The sequence below is a fragment of the Dermacentor silvarum genome, chromosome 1 (assembly GCF_013339745.2).
Source record: "Dermacentor silvarum isolate Dsil-2018 chromosome 1, BIME_Dsil_1.4, whole genome shotgun sequence".
NCBI lineage: Eukaryota > Metazoa > Arthropoda > Arachnida > Ixodida > Ixodidae > Dermacentor > Dermacentor silvarum.
Genome location: NC_051154.1, coordinates 449,819,098 through 449,832,620, shown reverse-complemented (window position 1 = coordinate 449,832,620; position 13,523 = coordinate 449,819,098). Strand labels below are relative to the sequence as shown.

The 13,523-nt window shown below is 44.0% G+C and overlaps 1 protein-coding gene across 1 annotated transcript in view; it reads left to right on the top strand.

Moving 5' to 3' along the window:
- Positions 1 to 13,523, top strand: part of LOC119437758 (uncharacterized) — a 112,311-nt gene that overhangs the window by 78,732 nt on the left and 20,056 nt on the right. The gene's annotated exons all lie outside the window — the stretch shown is intronic.

Genomic DNA, 13,523 nt, shown 5'->3' with positions numbered 1-13,523 from the left:
GCTAGCACAAACGCGTTACAAATGCGCTAGAAACGCGGCCTTTCGTTAATGTTGGGTATTTATTGCCATCGTGGTGCGTGTGTCTATGTGCGCTTCGTGGCGTAGTGGGCTAACGCCGCGCGCTCGGAAGCGAGGGGTCCCTGGTTCGATTCCGCGCTGCGGTCACAACTTCGGAATTTTTTTCTCATTTTTCTCAGACTGGTTACCCACTACTACTACGACGACGGGGACGGAACGGGTGCCGCTATAAGGAGCTTTGCTCCTAAAAAACTATGCCTGGGACGTCGCTTGCTTTGCCATTGGAGGTACGCTGCCGCGCGTTGCGAGCGGCCGCCGTGTATTGGCGCTAGCGACTATACTGCCGGAGTGACGCTGTCGGCAACGCTGTGTCGGCGCAGCTGACTACGCGTTGTGCAGGTGGTTGCTTGCGCGCTCGTGGCGTGCATTGGAAGTACGGCGTACAGCGCGCGCCTGCTGCGTGACAAAATTTTTCTTCGAAAGAAGACCAGCTCTGGGCCGTCCGGCCGAAGATGCCGGCCGAGTCCAAGTCCTAGCTTTTTTATAAGTGTTCGGCCGTCTTTCGACAATGCCGTGTAATGAGTTTTGAAGTTTTGAGCATTACAGTCACTTGGCGGATTTTTGAAGAGTTAAAATTTTGTCAGGATTAGTTCGTGGTAAAAAAATGCATGGCGAAGAGAGCTACGCTCAAAATTTAACTCGTACTTAACTCGTTTACAGCGTCGCGTCGCTAGCGCGTTGGAGATGCGTTTGAAGAACGCTGGCATTCTTTCTGCCGACGATCAACCGCGCATGCTGTGTTCGCCGCTGGCGAATAGTTTCGCCAGAAGCTCGCTTATGGGCACAAGTTCGTCCAAATAAAGGCTACTGTTTTCCCAAGTCACCTTCTCTTTTTGCCTACTGACAAAGACCGCCACTTCAACGGGACAATATGTAGCATGAATGTCGTCTGGTGAAGCAAAGGTCACGGCAGGCAAGGGCGGGCGTGCGTCGTCTACTCGAGTTACCATGGCGCGGCGACGCGCCGCCGCCGCCGCCGCAGGTGTGTTGCAAGCGTTCGCCGCGAGAGGCTCTAGTGGTTGTACCAAGTGGAGAGGAGGAAAACAGAAAGGGCAGGGCAGCGCTTCTCCGGCTCACGTCCCAGGCATAGTTTTTTAGGCGGCATTGACTGAACACGCCGTCGCATGCCGTCGTTGCTTGGCGCCACCATCGCGCCTTCTGAAAAGCACGTGCCTAGGATCGAGTCACGTGAGGGATTTTTGTACGACATTTAGACCACGAGGAGGTCGTGATTTAGACGCACGCGCTTCGGTCGAGCCTGTGTTCACGAGTCCCGCACAGAACAGCCATATAAGCTGAGTCCCGTGCCTTCGTAACCCATAGAGAAAGAAAAAAAAGTTAAGAGAGGACACTCCGCGAAATCTGGCCTCAGGAAGTACGTCACGACCACGTAACAAACTAGTGCTCTCACCAAACGCCAGAGGACGCAAGTGCGAAAAACAAAAAGTTATCATCAATTAAACAGAATGTTTTTTACAAAATAATAATTATGTGCCTATATTTGACATGTTATTTATACATAAAAACAATTTATTCAACGCACCTTACGTGGTTATTTTTGTTCAGCTGCACTGCCTAAGCAGCATCTACGATTTCGCGCCGAGAGTACTCGCCATACCAGCATGCGACAAGCCCAGGCATGACCATAGGCATGACAGCGGGAAGGTTTCGTCAACGTCGGCTGCTTCGGTGTTTTCGTGTGTGAGACAGCAGGTGAGGTACGTTTTCAAGCGAAGCTTGTTGAATTACATGTTGTTGGGCTAGTTGGGTCATTGAATCAGAAAAAGGTTACAACTGCGCGAATAAGACGCCATGTAAGGAACATAAACACGCCCACACGCGTTGCGCTTCGTGTGGGTGGGCGTTTCTGTGTTTCTTACGTGGTGTCTTATTCGCGCAGTTGTAATCTTTTTCTGGAGCTTGTGAGGACGGCGAGGTTTGCTAAAAAAACAGTTTGCGGCTGTATGCGGCGGCAAGACGTGAACATTGTGCAACGTATGCAGAATCGCGTTCGGCTCGATGGAACGGAACGCCTCCGTCCCATCGTGGAACGCGTACAAGAACGCGTACAAGATTTCGCCCTAGTATAGCAAACTGGGGCACGGCATCAAGCCGAGGCGACGCGTGCTGTGCGCTGAGCTCGGTGCGAAACATTAGGGAGTTTTCGAATAGCGTAGGAAAAGCTTGCGGCGTAGCAGCGAACGCGTCGTACGCTCGCGGGCTCCCCTTAAGTGAAGCCCGCAACGCTACGCCCGCAAGCTTTGCTTTCGCTATTCGAAAACTCGAAAACTCCCTGTTGAGGAGTGGTCGCTGGGCCTCGCATGCTTCACGACGCGTTTCCCGAAGCCTCGGACCACGAATAAATCCTGGTGTGCATTTACTGACATTTTCAGACCGCGCTGATGCCATGCCGTCCGGCGGTCCAAGCTACGGCAGCTACTGCTGTGTTTCGTGGTGCTTGAACAATGGCAGAACCCACAAGAAGCCAGGGACGAGTTTCTTCCGCATACCACGGGACGGCAGGTGCGCTAAAGCTTTTGTATGGTTTGCATGTCTTCAAGGTTACTTTTCGTGCTTGCTCAGTGAGGCTAACAATAACAAAATCACTGTTCGAGCACTTCGCCTTCAGCTGATAGTTCATTGCCGATGCAGGATGACAGCATGGATGCAGTATGCCGGACGAGATGATCTCCTGAGTAAGCCGGCCAGCCTATTGTACGCAACGTACAGGGTTTGCAGCGACCATTTTACTGCTGAAAGTTTCATGGACCCTGGGCACACAAGGCTTACAAGAATGGCTGTTCCCAGTGTGCAACCAATTGCACCATGTAAGTGATTGACAGAAACTCATTATCTGCGATAGCAGCCACTTCTTTTGAATCAGTGGTGACAGTTAACCTGGAAGATATTTGTAGCCGATGGAGAAACCTCGCTGTAGAAGTAACACTTCGAAAGTCTTAAATTTTGTGAATTGTGGGCTATTACCTTCCTAACAGCTTTACATTCCTGTCATTCTTTTATGCTATTGACCTGTGCAACTTGTTTTGAAATACATTGAAGGGCCATTTAACGTTAACTTGAAGCCTTCATGCACATGTACACATATACCTCGTATCAAAGAAAGCTGGCACTGTCGATAATTCCACAAACCACAAATTGCTTGTTTCTCTGTTGATGCATTCTCTTTTCTTCCACCTACCAATTCATGCGTTTGAAAGGGCGGTTTAAATTTCCCTGTGCTACAAGCTTTGTAACTTGTACCAACTACACATATATGCAGGTTCTCTGAGCATCGCTTCAAGTAGTGACTGGGACATGACTGCAGAAGCCGCACTGCAAGGTGTGAATGTGCTTCAGTTTTTGTTATTTTAAGCCTCTTACTCACAAATTGTTGTTGTTTCATTTCTTTAGGGTCTGCGGCAGAGGCTTCGAAAAGCGGCTCCCACACATTGAAGTGCCCCGAGGAGCAGGGTGTGTACAGTGTCGACTTGTCTTTTTTTTCGAACTGAGTTGACTGTTGACCAAACCTCTACAGGTGGCAGCTCCCATGTAGCTGGTGAAGGAGTTCCTGCTGACTGCGTCTTGCTGGAGGAAACCTTGGGCAGTCGCTCAGTTGTCACAAAGGGAACATGTGTGACTGGTGAGTTTACTGTTTGCTTCAACACTTATGTTCACTTCAACAGACTATTGATATAGAGACTCGCAAGATTGTTCCGACAGCAGTGTCCGAGGTACTGAACAAGCTTCACAAGACTCTCCAGAAGATGTGTCCTCCAACAGCTCCACGCCTGAGTGCCCTACAGCAAATGGTGATTATGCTGTTATTGCAGCTGTTTTCAATGTGCAATTTTATGTTTAGGACATTCTGAGCAAACTAGCACCAATAAAATGTCATGGTGGGCTCTCAGTGATTTTCATTATTAGGGTGCCATTGTTAATGTTTTTTTTTTCAATTTGTGGAATCGAAAACTTTGCACCACAGAAAGTTGGGCACCTTGGGTAAAAAAGAAGCGAAGAAAGCGCTCATACGGGATTAGTTGCTGTTCGCTTTTAAATCAATTTTTGTTTATTGCAGTGCTTTCCTGTGTGCCAGCTGCAAGGTCTCCATCAAAGAAATACAAGCAAACCATTCGACGTCTGCAAGCCAAAGTAGCAGCACAGCGGAAAACTATCAAAAGACTGCTGAGGCAGCCTCACCGAGCACCGTCATCGACTTCAAAGGCCCTTGGCATTATCCGACCGCACGTCACCGAGGAGGTTTTTAAACTTCTTTCTGCACATGTTCGCTTGAGGCCCAAAGGCAAGGGCAAGCGGTTTCCCGTGTGGTTCAAGAAATTTGCTCTTCACTTAAACTTCCGTGGTCCGCGAGCATACCGATTTCTGGCTCCATATTTTTCTTTGCCCTCCCGGCGTTCATTAAGGAGGTGGCTAGCCAATGTAAAGATGACTCCAGGCACAATTCCAGGAATCATTTCTTCCATTGCAACAAATACTCAAGCTTGGAATGAACGGGACCGAGTGTGTGCTTTAGTTTTCGATGAAATAGCACTCAAAATGAATTTGTGTTATGATGCTGCACGGGACATTGTCCAGGGTTTTACAGATGATGGCACTGATCGCACTTCAACCATTGCTGATCGAGCAATGGTAGTTCTTCTTGTTGGTGTTTTGAAAAAGTGGGTTCAACCGGTTGCTTTTACTATAGGGCACACATCAACACCATCATCTGTTATGCATAACCTGCTGGTGTCACTCATTGTGGAGCTTAGGAGCATTAACATTGCAGTGAAAGCAGTCATTTGTGACCAGGGCAGTTCAAATGTAAGTCTCGCTAACCAACTAAGAGTGACTGTAGCAAAGCCTTTTTTTGAAGTTAATGGTGAGCGGGTATATTTCATCTTTGATGTTCCACATTTAATTAAAACAACGCGCAATAATGTGCAAGCACACAAGTTATATATTGGGGATGACATCGTTGACTGGTCTCACATTGTAAGCCTTTACCAATCCTCACATGAGTTGCGGTTGCGATTGGCTCCAAAGTTGACTGAAAGGCACATTCATCAGAAACCTTTTTCTAATATGAAGGTCAGCAGAGCAACGCAGGTCCTCAGTGCATCAGTTTCGATTGCTATCAAGGCATTGGTGTATGCGAAAGTGCTGCCTGCCTCGGCCATCACTACAGCACAATTTTGTGATCATACGGACAGGATTTTCGATGCCTTGAACAGCTCGAGTAAAAAGAAAACTTCGCAAAAGCTCCGGCATGCAATCGTGAAAGAGGATTCAGAGCTGATTGACTTCCTTCGAGGCCAGCCTCCCTGGATTGCATCATGGACGTTTGATGGCAGACGTCAACCACAAACCGTCGTTGGTTGGCAAATCACAATTCAGGCTATTTGTCAACTGTGGGACGACCTCTCCAAAAATTACAATTTTGAATACCTGCTAACACACAGACTTCAACAGGATCCTCTGGAGAACATATTTGGCCACATAAGGCAAAAGCAAGGTTGCAACACCAACCCCAATGTAGCACAATTTATTTGTGGCCTGAAGCACATCTGCATAAGAAAACTCTTCAAACTGTCAGAATACGGAAATGTCGAGGATGATGAATGTGACCTCCTTCAGGAGCTCTCGCCATTCTCCCTCGCTAGTGCGTCTCTTGTGGATAATGAGGAGTGTGCACAGCCACAGCCTGACGACTTTCCCGCTCTAGACGATCTCACTGAACTTGCGACCAACATTCACTCCCATATTATTGATGACTCCGCTACATATTATGTAGCTGGTTTTCTCATCAAATACTTTCTTCGGAATGCACGTGATACTTGCAGTTGCCCACAGATATTGATAGACGACAGCGAGACACTAAAGGGGACCCATCAGTATTTCACAATGCTCAAAGCATACCACGTCCCCAGCAAACTTTTCGGAAATCTAACTGTGCCATCGGAAGCAGCTTTTGAATACGTACAACAACTTGAATGTCACTTTCTTGCCATTATTGAGGCCACTGCACATCACCTGAAAGTGTCTGATGTTTTGTATCACCATCTCTCAAGTGTTGGCGATTTTCATTTCTGCTCTGCTGGGTGTCGCGAGAAGTTTCTGAAAATGTTTTGCCGGGTTCGTTTATGTTGGCATGTGCGTTTTGTGAACCGAAACTTAGATAGGGTTAGGTTCCAGTCTTCAATTTCAGGTATACAGCTTGACAAGTTCAAAGCTTAGCAATTAGCGGCTGCTTTACACAAAAGCATTCAAGTTGAACCGAATCCTGCAATAGCTTTGTTATAGTCATTACTTCGTTACATCAGACCTCATTATGGCCCTCTATCAAGTTCAACGGGACTAACCACTCCTTCGTTATGTCCATTCTTTTGTTTACCCACTATGAAGAGTATGACCTTAAAAAGAAATTATGCTTGGTAGCCTCTCTGTATTTTTGTAGCATATGCGGGCGAACTCAGCACGTTAGTGTGGGTCGTCGGTCACTATGTGCACTTTATCTCTCCAGCTCAAGTAATATAACGATAGCAAAAGCGCGTGTTGAAATATATTCAAGCGGGTAAGGAACACAGTATGAAGTGGGCATGGTTCACATTTTCATGCCTTTCGTATATTAGCTTCTCGTCAACCTCCACACCACGCCCATCAAAACTTTTCATAAGATTGTCCAAAACTGCAGCTGTTGATGGGGTTGCGGACTCTGCCCCTTTATTATCATAGCTTGTGAGTCATAGCGCACTGTGTACAGCCTTTGTGAAAAATAATGACAGTGTTAACGCACTGTGTACAGCCTTTGTGAAAAATAATGACAGTGATAAGGCACTATGTACAGCCTTTGTAAAAAAATGATGACAGTGACAATGCACTGTACAGCCTTTGTGAAAAACAATGACCGTGATAATGCACTATGTACAGCCTTTGTGAAAAACAATGACAGTGATAAGGCACTATGTACAGCCTTTGTAAAAAAATGAGTGATAACGCACTGTGTACAGCCTTTGTGAAAAACAATGACAGTGATAATGCACTATGTACAGCCTTTGTGAAAAACAATGAGAGTGATAACGCAATATGTACAGCCTTTGTAAAAAATGATGACAGTGATAACGCACTGTGTACAGCCTTTGTGAAAAACAATGACAGTGATAATGCACTGTGTGCAGCCTTTTTGAAAAATAATGAGCGAAAGTGGTTTTCTTCGGCTGTTAGCCCTCTGATACCGCTTTGTAGCACCAATTAAGGTCCACAATTTTGGATAAGTGATGACTACCATCTATTTCAACTTGGAAGCGTCACAGCAACGCCCAGACGCAAGTAACTTGGGCTCTAAGTTTTTGATGAGAGCGACACATAAGAAGAGGCAACAGGTCTGCAAGTGTTGTAGCATAAAGTCTGTCTTTCACATTGTGGGCAAGCTGCCCTACCTTTCCGAGGACGAACAGGCAACGTTGAAGCATCAAGTTCGCTTTTTTTTCTCATTTTGGGCAAGTTGCTCTTAAGAACAGCCAACACACTGTATTTTTGCTTTTCTGATATATTGTGTCGTGTGGTTTCTGTACGCTTTTTCTTTTCTGTGCATTACTTCTGTTAACCCGAGTCGTGACTCGGGACTTTATTGCTGTGTATATGTCACTTCTTCCTTCTTTATCAACTTTGTGCGCTGAGTTTTTGCCATAGATCCATATAGATCCTTACCCACTTGCCCAGTGCGTCATTCTTCACCAGCTTGTCGGCTACCGCCAACTCTAGCGATGTGTGCGTTGTCTGTGTTCTCACTCTATTTGTTAGAATTTATTTGTAAGTCTAGATGCATTTGTTGTCTACTTTGCATTTCTGTGCGATGTTCTTCTCATTTTGTGCTTTTTATATGCTCAGCCTCTACCTTGCCTTGGAATAAAAACATTGCGGGTACTCTGTCTCTTTGATTGATATATAGATTGACCGCTTGTTCCAAAAGAAAAGCGCGATGAATAAAGCCGTAGTGAATTATGATTACCTGCATATCTTTCTATTATAACTTAGTCGAAATAAAGATTACGTCATGACCTCAATTCGCACGCACAGTTTTGAGCTAAAACAAATAGGGAATCGCTAAATCAAAACGACAAACAATAGCATTGCTATTTGGGCGGAGAAAAGTGGTCTGAAATCATTAACTTTCGCCATAGCCAAACGTCGGTTGCGCACAGTAATCCAAAATTCGCGCCAGTGAAACCGAAACGGGAAGCGCAGGCCAGTTGCTCTCACCAACCACCAGGTGCGCTAGAGTCGATTGGGCCGCCGGGGTCTATGGGAGTCTCCACTCTTTAACTTTTTTTTCTTTCTCTATGCGTAACCGTAGTGGGCCCAAGGTTCTTTGGTCTATGGTGGGCCGTAGTAGAGCCGTAGTGTGTAGTGTTCGAACGCCACCATTTCAGAGCTGTGTGCACAGCCGAGAGCAGCAGTCAACTCTTCATTGGTAAGCTTCTCTTTGATATCACGCGACTTGCGTATTTACAGGTGGTGCAGCTGTCAGCGGTATGCGTTTTTTTTTATCCCTCCATGAACTTCATCAAGAAGTTCTGCTATTAGCGCAACACTTGATTCTATGGTAGCCAGGCCATATAGTAGAGCCGGAGTTTTCGAACGCAGTCATTCCAGGGCTGTGTGCACCGCCGAAAGAAGCTGTCGATCGTCTTATTTGGTAGGCTGCTCTTTATTTCACACGACTCGCGTGCGTACGGTGGTGCAGCTGTGAGTGTTATGCGTTTTTTTAACCTCTCCATGAACTTAATGAACCAGGAACTTCTGCTATTAGCGCAACACTTTGTTTTATGGGAGCAGTGATCGATCGCCACGCTGAAGTATGATCCAGATGATCGCCTTTGCCTTAAATTTATATATCTCGATGGCGTTAATCAGTTCGTTCGCGATCGCGTATGAACTACCGGCGAATATGTGCGACTTATGGCGCCTGTGTGCGTTCGCTGTTAAGTCACGTTCGCGAAACGTTTTAGTCGCTCATAGACGTGGCATCAATGCTCGGAAGGGTTTTGGAAGGCAGTCCAAGACGTGTGCCGCTAAATCTTCACCGCGTTGGGGTAAAAATGTCCCAATATTTCTTTTGCCCTTTCTCGTACTTGCCCGACCCGTGCGCGCATGCGAGAGAAAAATCTGGAGACCCAAATATTATATTTTCTTTTTTGATGCTCGATTGATCGCGATCGAGCACAATCGGTATTCATTATCTCGGTCTCGATCGGGTCCTTTGCGCAAACTCGAGCCATTGCTATTGAGAAATTCGATCGCGCTTTGCACACACGCAAAACAGTTATCGCATTTAGATGCAGATTTTCTGGGGGGAAAAAACGAGTACACGCGTGCATTCAGCTGTAAATAAAAGTTAATTATGGGGTATTTACGTGCCAAAACCACGATCTGATTGAGACACGCCGTAGTGGGAGACACCGGAATAATTTGGAGCACCTGGGCAACGCCTCCTATAAATAAAGTCTTTATAGGAGGCGTTGACCTGGGGTTCTTCAACGTCGTGCACCTAAATATAATTACGCGGGTGTTTTCGCATTTCGCTCCCATAGAAATGCGGCCGCTGTGGCCGGGATTTGATCCCGCGAAGTAGGGTAGCTGTAATATAAACTTGAATTGGCACTCTGCAATTATCATACCTAATCCCCATTGGATTCGTTTAGGATCATAGGAAGTGTTTGCTTCAGAAGTATTTGTGATGTTATGTATAGTTTCCCCGTGTGAAAGCCTCCAAATCGCATCAGGCGACCTTTAGGGCTTTTCACTCAGATGTACCCCAATTTGTAGCAGAAGGTTATGAATGCTGTCTCATCTAATTTGTCATGAGGTCCTACATGATCATCGGATATTTATGCTCCCTGTGGCTCCCATATGTGTGTAATATGACTGTGTGTAAAATGGATGTATCGTGAATTTTTTGATATTTTTGATATTTGCGTTATTTCACCATTATGGCACATCAATACAGACAAAAATGTACATAAATGGTGAGGATAGTGGGAAAAAAGCAGCTTTTTAGCAGATTGACTAGCCCTGCCACCCTCTGCTTACGACAGCAATGGAACGGAAACAAGCTCACAGAGAACAATTTCAAGCAATGTTTTTTTTTCTTCAAGCTCATACAGACTAACTCAAAACAATTTTCATGTTTAAAGCACAAAAAAATTCAGGATATCATAGTTAAAATAGCACTTTTCGATAACGTGCGTAAACCTTCATCTGTTAGTTTAAACTTATTTAGTGTGCTCGGAAGACAATACTGTAATAGTTGCAGTCCATAATTTGTTCGTGGCCGGGGGATATACCAATGGTTGGTGTGTCTGGTTAAGCGTGAGGAGGGATTAAGAGTTAAATTTGCTAAAGTGCGAATGTGGCTGCCTTTCTGAATTAATTCGGACCTAAAAGCTGTCAAGAGGTGATATTCGTATAGGGTTGTAACTTTTAAAACATTGAACTTAGCAAATAATTCGGACGTGTGCGCAGTGTACGACAAACCTGCAATGCAATGCAAGGCATTTTTTTGCAATGTAATTAAATTGTGCAACAAGTTCTTGGTACCAGTAGCCCAAACTAGATGGCAGTAACGCAGATGAGGAGAGAAAAGAGCGTTATATAACATAAGCTTTTGTGGCACTGGCAGTATGCGCTGACATTTTCGCAGGATACCTACGGTTTTACTGAGTTTATTTCTTATGTAGTCTGTGTGGTGTTCCCAGGACATATACTAGTGAAACACAACTCCCATTGTCTTTGCAGACGACGAAATTTCTATTCTAAGATTATTTATACTTAGGGAATTAAGCATTTTGCATGATGTAGATTTGGCCCCAAAAAGAACAGCTTTTGTTTTAGCACAGTTAATACTGAGTGAATTCTTGACTGTCCAAGTGTGTAGTCTGTTTAATGTGTAATTTGCTGATGCTGTGATGGTGTCGGCATTCGTTCCTGTAAAAAATAAACTCGTATCGTCTGCGTAAATTACGTATTGTGCTGAGGTATCGATACTTACAATATCATTTATGAAAATAATAAACAGAATTGGACCGAGTATGCTGCCCTGAGGTACACCATATCTAATTTTTTCTAGCGCCGACAGTTCTTTGTTTATGGACACACTTTGGTATCTATTGGTCAAGTAGCTTTTAATTAATTCTAGTACAACACCATGAATTCCGTAGAAATTCAATTTTTGTAGTAACGTTGCATGATTTATGGTATCGAAGGCCTTAGAAAAATCTACGTAAATTCCTAAAGTTATTCTTTTTGCCTCGATATTGTTTAGGATTAGTTCTTTTTGATATAGTAACGCGCTTTGTGTCGAAAGACCAGGTCTAAATCCATACTGTGATGGCATTATAACTGAGTGTTCTTCAAAAAATTTTGACAATCTAGTAAATAAAATTTTCTCCAGCCACTTTGAGAGTATTGGCAATATAGAAAACGGCCTATAGTTACTCAAATTATTTTTCTCACCTTTCTTATGTATTACAGTTATCTTGGCAGTCTTCATACGCTGTGGAAAGGTACCGGTGCTTAAAGAGAGATTATATATGTGTGTTAAGTATGGACTGAGTAGGTCGATAACAAAATTTATAGGCTGTAGTTTTAAACCATCTATGTCCTCACTCTTGCTCACTTTAAAGCATCTAAACACATTTATTACCTCGTATTCATTAGTTCATTTGCTTTGATTATTGCAGTGCATTAAGCACACCTCTTTGTTGGCCACACGTAGAGTTGAGAGAGAAATTACCATATTTACTCAATTCTAACGAGCCTTTGATTATAATATGCACCTTAGTTTTAAGACTGGAATTAAAGACGTAGTGTGCTCCTGATTTTAACGTGCACACAGATTTTCATATACTAAAAAAGCTCAAAATGTAATACCCTTGTACTGTTCCCTCACGATAGACTTTCATGGTGAGAGAGCAGTAGCGATTTATTTGCACTAAAAAAAAATTTCGTCTTTGCCCCAGGTGTGTTTCGTCAACGCTGTCCGAGGTGGAATTTGAGATTGAGGGTGCGAGATTTGGGAACCACCCAATGCAGTTTTTGTTCGTGCTTGATTTCAACACTTATGCTATAGCTAATTTTGCTGAAAAAAAATCTGTGCTTTAGAATGGAGTAAATGAAGTACTTTGTGCAGATCGAGTGCTTTCTTCTTTTGATATAGGCAGTAAGCCAAACTTTATTGGTATTTTCGTTGCTTAATACTTTATTAGTTGTTATACTGTCCTAGCAGTGATTTTCCTTTTTTTCATTTACGGCTGTACCCCTATTTTTTTTACAAAATTAATTCTATGTTAACTTGCCTCTCTCTCTATTTTTTACACTGCACTTTTTTTCACACTACTAGACACTTCAGGTGTCCACAGAAAAGTGAGGAAGTTGCAATGCCAGTGGCTTTTCCATTCCCCCTTTGGTTCTCCGCTATAAATGCAACATATTGCGACTACTATGCTTTGCATTTTGCTTTCAATTGTTTTGAAAGTTGTAACGACAAGAAGAAATGGATGAAAAGGCTGTTTGAAGCACTATAATTCGCCTTTTTAAACTTTATAGCAGTACTATTTATTGCTTTATTCGATAATTGCTGGTCAAGTAGCAACAGCATGGTTCTATATTTCCTTCAACGTACGACATATAATTAGTTTTGTACTTTGGTGCAATGAGTTCAAAACATGCGGTAAATGCAGGGGTGAAAAAAAGCGTAGGAACGGTGATACACAATCAATCAATCATGTTTATTTGACAAAAGATTGTCATCATATTTGTTTGTTGTTGCTGCACTCTATAGATTTTTTTTTCTATAATGAAATACGCGACTAGCCTAACTATCCATCCATCCTTGCTTTCGCCAAATGCAGCTTGTCTTCTTGAGATAGCTAGGGTGCGGTTACGAGGGTACCTTTACACGGCCACAAAATCAAAGGGACGAAGAAGGTCGCAAACTGCCGACGCATTTGCTGGTCCGTCTGGTATACAATTGGTCATCGCAAGCTAGATGAGCGCATCTGCCATTGTCTCTGCTTTTACTCCGTGCTTCTCCACATATGGCACTGGGAGCTTGGTCCGGTCCTATGCTGTTGCTTGTCTCAGTATGTACCGTCACCTTTTCTCCTTTATTAGCACGTCATGCAAAGCTTTTGATGAGATGATGAAGCGCTGCTTCGATATCCACACCTACCCGTACACCAGTCAGTTCGCATGATCGCACCCCCTCATTTTTTGTATAGGAAGGAACCCTTGTAAACACACCCTACGCCGAGAAGGAGTGCTCCATTTGGCTTGCACTTTAAATTAATTGCATTAAAAGTTGGTATAATTTATGGCTTCTTGTAAATCCAGGCCTCATATACTACAATTTTGCCGACAACTACTAATAAAACAATTTTTTTTAATGC